Source organism: Arachis ipaensis, chromosome B03 (genome assembly GCF_000816755.2).
Source record: "Arachis ipaensis cultivar K30076 chromosome B03, Araip1.1, whole genome shotgun sequence".
In the NCBI taxonomy this organism is placed as follows: domain Eukaryota; kingdom Viridiplantae; phylum Streptophyta; class Magnoliopsida; order Fabales; family Fabaceae; genus Arachis; species Arachis ipaensis.
In genome coordinates, this window is record NC_029787.2 from 77,184,260 (window position 1) to 77,190,815 (window position 6,556).

The following is a 6,556-nucleotide window of genomic DNA, read 5'->3' on the forward strand; positions in this document are numbered from 1 at the left end:
TCATAGAATTTTTCAAAATCTTGATTTTTAAATTCTCTTCCGTGATCACTTCTCAAATGGGCAATTTTCAAATCCTTTTCATTTTGAATTTTCTTGCAAAGGGTGGAAAAGGCATGAAAGGCATCATTCTTTTGAGCAAGGAAAAGTACCCAACCAAATCTAGAGTAATCATCTACCACCACATGACCATAGCGTTTACCTCCTAAACTTTGAGTTCTAGTAGGACCAAAAAGATCAATATGTAACATCTCTAATGGCCTTTTGGTTGAGATTCCATCTTTTGATTTAAAAGATGATTTTACTTGTTTGCCCAATTGGCAAGCATCACAAGTAAGATCCTTATCAAACTTAATATTTGGAATTCCTCTAACCAAATTCTTTTTGACTAGCTTAGAAATTTGGTACATGCTAGCATGACCCAAATTTCTATGCCAATGCCATTTTTTAGATTCAAGAGATGTAAAGCATGTTACATTTTGTTCCTTTAAATCCTCAAGAGTTAATCCATACACATTGTTGCATCTTTTGGCTTCAAATAAAATTTTCCCAGTTTTCTCACAAACAACCAAACAAACAAACTTCTTAAAAATAACTTCAAAACCTAAATCACACAATTGACTAACACTAAGTAAATTATGTTTCAAACCATTCACAAGAAGAACATCATTTATACAAGAAGAAACGTTTTTACCAACTTTCCCAACAGCCACTATTTTTCCTTTTGCATCATCACCGAAAGTGACAAGTCCTCCATCATATTCATCAAGCTTTATGAAGAAGGTTGTCTTTCCGGTCATATGCCTAGAGCATCCGCTGTCCATATACCACATATTTTCTTTTCGTTTGGATGCTAGGCACACCTACAAAGCAAGCTCAAGTGACCTTAGGTATCCAAATTTTCTTGGATCCTTTCACGTTAAACCATCTCCTATGTCCTAAGCAATTGTAATCAAAAACAACTTTACAAACTTTATCACCAATCATTCTTTCACCAAAGAAACATTGAATAGGAAAGTGTCCATTTCAATTGCATAGCCTACAAAATCTTGGAGTTGCTGTTTTGTTAAAGTAGGTGGGGTCTTGATACCTTGTATCATTTGAAAATGAAACAATGTTTTCAAAATGAGATTTTTCAGATTTATAAAACCCCAACCCAGCCTTGTCATAAAGAGGTTTTTGACTAGCCAAGATTTGATTTAAATTTTCAGAACTTTGGGTGAATTTGGCTAAGTCTTCCTTAAGCCTTTTAACCTCTTTAAGCAACTCTTCATTTCTTTTAAAACAATCTACATATGCAAGAACGGAATGATCACTTTCACAGCTCTTAATTTGGGCTTTTAACTGCTTATTTTCTTCAACAAGATCACAAGCAGTTTCGGCCTCCCTTACTTTTTCTTTAAGAAAACTGTTTTCAGCTTTAAGAATGGTGATTTGTTGTTCAAGTTCTTGATTTTCCAGCAGAAAGCGTCTTATTTTTTCAGAAATGTGGTTTATCATAAGATGAAGATCTTCAGTGTTAGGATTATGAAAGACTACCTGATCTATGTGATCTGCCATGAGACAAGGTTATGACTTGGTCTCGGATTCCTCATCATCATCATCCGAGTCATTTTCCAAATCTTCCCATGAAGCCATCAGTCCCTTCTTCTTTCCTCTTTTTGGCTTCTCTTCCTTCTTCAACTTGGGACAATCAGATTTGAAATGCCCCATTTTCTTGCAGTTGTAACAAGTTACTTTGCTAAGGTCTTTCTTCATTTTCCTTGAGCTGCCGCCTTTGCCTTTGAGCTTCACCATTTTCCTGAATTTTTTTGCAAATAACACATTCATTTTCAGATGAGTTATCACTGGATTCATCATCCAGAGGGTTAGTGACAGAAGAAAAAGCTATTCCTTTCTTTTTTGAATCTTTTTTCAAGTAGGTATTTTCAAAAGCAAGTAAATTTCCTCTCAAATCATCATAAGTCATAGAGTTAAGACCACTACTCTCAGAGATAATTAAAGCTTTTGTTTCCCACTCTTTTGTGAGACATCTCAACACTCTTCTCACTAGCACAGATTCAGGATACTTGATTCCCATAGCATCCAAGCCAACAATGATGGTGTTGAAGCGTTCAAACATCTCATCAATGGATTCTCCTTCCTTCATTGCAAACATTTCATACTCTCTGTTTAACATATCAATCCTGGTCTTTTTCACAATGGTTGTTCCTTCATGAGTAACTAGGAGTTTATCCTAGATTTCCTTTGCTGTTGTGCAACGTGATACCCGTCGGTACTCCTCAAAGCTGATAGCACAGTTGAGCAGATTGATAGCCTTGGCGTTGAGCTCCACCTTTTTTCTATCTTCATCCATCCAACTTGCTTCAGGTTTAAGAGAAACAACTCCTTCGGCACTTGTAACAGTTGGATATTGAGGCCCTTCTAGGATGATCTTCCAAAGTCTATAATCCACTGCTTGTACAAATATCTTCATCCTCTCCTTCCAATAGGTATAATTTTTCCCATTGAAAAGAGGAGGTCTATTGCTTGATTGTCCTTCGGTCAAATTGTAGGACACCACATTTGAGCCACTGTTTTCTGCCATGAGGATCTTTACTCCAAGCTACAAAGCTTGATATTTTTGAGACCAAGCTCTGATACCAATTGATGGTTTCATTGGCTAAGAGAAGGGGGGATTGAATCTTAGCCCCCTTTTTTGTCTTGGTAACACTTGCTGAACTTTGAGGAGACTTTTCTGTTTTTATCTCGTTCCTAGCCACGAGATTTTTTATTTTTGTCTCATCACTTGGCACGAGATATTTTTGGTTTTAGCTCCTGTGCAGTAGAACCAGAAATGAAGTAGTAGAGAAAGAAGATTACACCCAGATATATCCTGGTTCGGCTGCTAAGTGCAGTGCAGCCTACATCCAGTCTCCATCACAACCATGATGGAATTTCACCATAATCAACTTGATTACAAACTGTAAAGTGCTAACCCAACTTACAAGGGGATTCCCACAGAATTATGAAACACAACATAGATGAACAAAGGAACTCTAAGACATCTATGGCTTTTTCTTTTAATTTTGCACTCTCTGCCTTTTTTTCGCTCTATGGCTTTTTCATACAAACCTCACTGTTTGCCTTTTTTCCATGAGACTCAAGACATGACAAAATTAAACAGAAAAATACTAAACAGAATACATTGAAGGAGAAGAAAAACTGCTAGCTTAGGTAGCTCTGAGACTTCTGTGCCTTGCACTCTCAAATCTTACTCCTTGAATTAAACCGTGGCTGTTCTCCCTTTTTATAGAAGAGGGAAGCCTCCACAGATGAACCAAAAACCCAAGATCAACTTCTTTTCCTTCACACATAACCGGTTCAGCCACAGAGAAGAGAAGGTAACTCATGCAAAACCCAACATGCAAATACCTCTAGTTCTTCCTTGGTCAACACTCTTCATCAATCCGAGCGCTCCATCCTTGGCTTGCTCTCTAAGATGGATTTCTGGCCCTTGATGCTTCATGATGATGATGGCTTCATCTGCTCCAATCTCTGCCTCTTCCATCACTTCGCCACTCTAGCTACTTCCTGTGGTGGTTGAGCAGAATCAAAGACAAGCCATGCCTCCAAGAATCTCTTCCTTGCTGGCCGAGATCTTCTTCTACCATTTTTGGTATGAAGAAGCCAAGATCTCATCACCATATCTTATCATTCATGGTTGAAGATCTTAGCCACAGCATACTTTTCTTTTTCTTTTTTGTGCCATCATTTTAATGGTCTTGTAGCATGCTTCTTTTTCTCTTCGGTGGCTATGCTTAGCTTCCATGGTTTCTCTGTGTTATGACCGAAGGTTAGAAGCAAAAGAGAGAAGAAAGGAAGGTATGAACATTAACTAAAGGATTTAGACAAAATAAATTAAATGTTCACTACCTTTTTGTTTCTTGGTAGCGTGCCTTTCATTAAAGGCTATCAATCAAATCAATGAAACTTTCTCTCTCATATTTCCCATGCATTTATTAGCTTTACTCAATAAAATTTTGAATTCCACTTCATGATGAGTAAAGAAGTTCCGTTGGAAGCAATGGAACTTTGCTTTCTATGCTTAGTGGATTCGGATCATGCATTGGGTCTTGTAGCATCAATATTAATTTGGGCTTGTAGCAATAACAGCTTCAATTTGGCCCAAATAATATCACAACAATTCAGCCAAACTTTTTTGAACATTTTTTGAATCAAAGCTGAATTAGAAATAAAATCACACTTGGGCTTGTAGCAATTATATTTTATTTTTGGCCCAATTATAAAACCTGCAACACAAAATTATTAATTAACATATGTTAGATGAAAATGAAATTAATAATTTTGTAATTAATTATTTTAATAATGTTTAGTCATCACAAAATATTAATTTAGAGTTTTCCAAACTCATCAACACGCTTGGAAACTGAACCAACCCCCTTCATAAAGTTGATGATCCTTGTGCTCATCCTATGCTAAACCCCATCCGTTTATCACACAACCACTCCATCAATTCACACCTTTCATTCACTCCCCATCTCCCTATATAAGTGACTCTTATTCCATACTCCCTTTCACATTCCAATTTTCATCCTTTACACTTCTCACTCTCGGCACCCAACTCCCTTTTTACCCATCAAAGACACACTCACCACCTTCACATATCAACTCCTACTCATGGCGTCATCGAGATCCAAGAGGCAAAAGAGGAAGGAACCGGTGGAGAGCATCCCTTTCGATGAAGGGAAATTCAAAACTACATTCCATGAACTCGAATTCGAACGGATAAAGCTCAAAAAGATATTGTCTGAGTTAACATTCCAGTTTAACGAGGATGAGTGCCCACAGATTCGAGAGAAGATTGAACAAAGGGGCTGGCAAAGGCTCACGAACCTAGAAGCAAGGATAAATGCAAACCTCATCAAAGAGTTCTATGCAAATGTGGTCAGAGAAGACAAAACCAAGGCCCCCACCTTCAAAAGTTATGTGAGAGAAACAAAGGTGGACTTTAGCCCCAATGCCATAACAAGGACTCTTTAGCTGAAATCCCCACATTTTGATGAGCCCAGCTATCATGTAAGAATAAGTAATGGCCCCGATAATGATGAACTTGAAGAAATTGTGAACGATATGTGTGTTATAGGATCTGAATGGGAAAGGTTGTAAATATCCCTTCCAGCAAAATACCTTGCTTAAGTCAGGGTATTTCTACTAAAAAGAACATTACGTAACCTTTTCTAGTATTAACTACTTAATTATCGAGCCTTTGTATCGAGTTCGCGTTTTAGTTTTAAAGAAATGCCAGAAAATTTTTGTTTTTATTCTGTAAAGTCATGTTTCAAAGATTTCCAACAAATAATAATCATATAAATATTATTAATAATAACTCTTAATACAAAAGAAACCAAATAAAACTCAAATACAATATACTAAACCTACCCTTCTATGTAAAATAAAATCTCAAGGGACAACAGTGAGGGGACTCTATGAAAGCAATTAAAATCGTAAAGAAAGCCTACTAATTGCTTGCAGCTTCATATTGCATCTTCAAACTTGTGTCACTAAAAGGGTGGAAAATTTGGGGGTGAGAACCAAACCACATGTTCTCAGTAGAGGTCGAGAATGCCGTGAAAGTAAAGAATAAAGCGCAAATAGTTAATTTCATTCAGAGACATCTAAAAGAAAATTAACCTTCTTTAAAAGCATTAGTTAATTATTCAAAATCCTAGACCTATATTTTCTTTATAAAGCTCTTAAAAGTTTTCCTAGACTGTATGAATGACCAACCTGTTCTAAGCATAGGTTCATTAAGTCTATGCTGAACCAGTTTGATTTTTCATACTTTACTAGACCATAACATAAGAGAAGTTACCTACGCGGTATAAATGATCATCCTACTCCAAGCATAGGTTCATTAAGTCTATGCTGAATCAATCAGATACTTTATACAAAACTAGACCTCAAACGTACCAGTCATGGCCTTAGGCCCAAACAACTCAATCAACATCCAATCATCACAATCCAAACAATCAGTTACAAACATAGGTAATGAGGTTCAAACACAATCAACAGCAATTACATCAAGTATAGCAATTAGCAATTAAATAGAATTATTCACTTAGGCAAACTAATTACAATATACACACCCAAACAATGTCACATAGATGCGTATGATGAATGTCTAGTCCTAGTGCAAGCCATGAGCTCATGTGTCGGTTAGCACCTGCATTCCCGACATTTATCCGGTCACGAGTTCACGATTTCCCGAATACGATTTTCCATTCAAATAAATGCGCATATAATTATTAGCAGCTCTATTGAGACAGCCTCTGCTTTCTACTCGCAGGAAATATACTCTTTGGAACAGAAAATTGCTGTAGGTATCCTAGTTTTCCTACAGAAGCTCTTGTATTGCTTTAAGCAACAGATAAATAAATATTATCTCTTGGGTTGCATTAAGCAACAAATAAGCAAACAATATCTCTTGGGTTGCCTCAAGCAACAGATAATCATACAATAAGTACTTTACTCTTTCCTTTTTCTTTCATAATTGCAA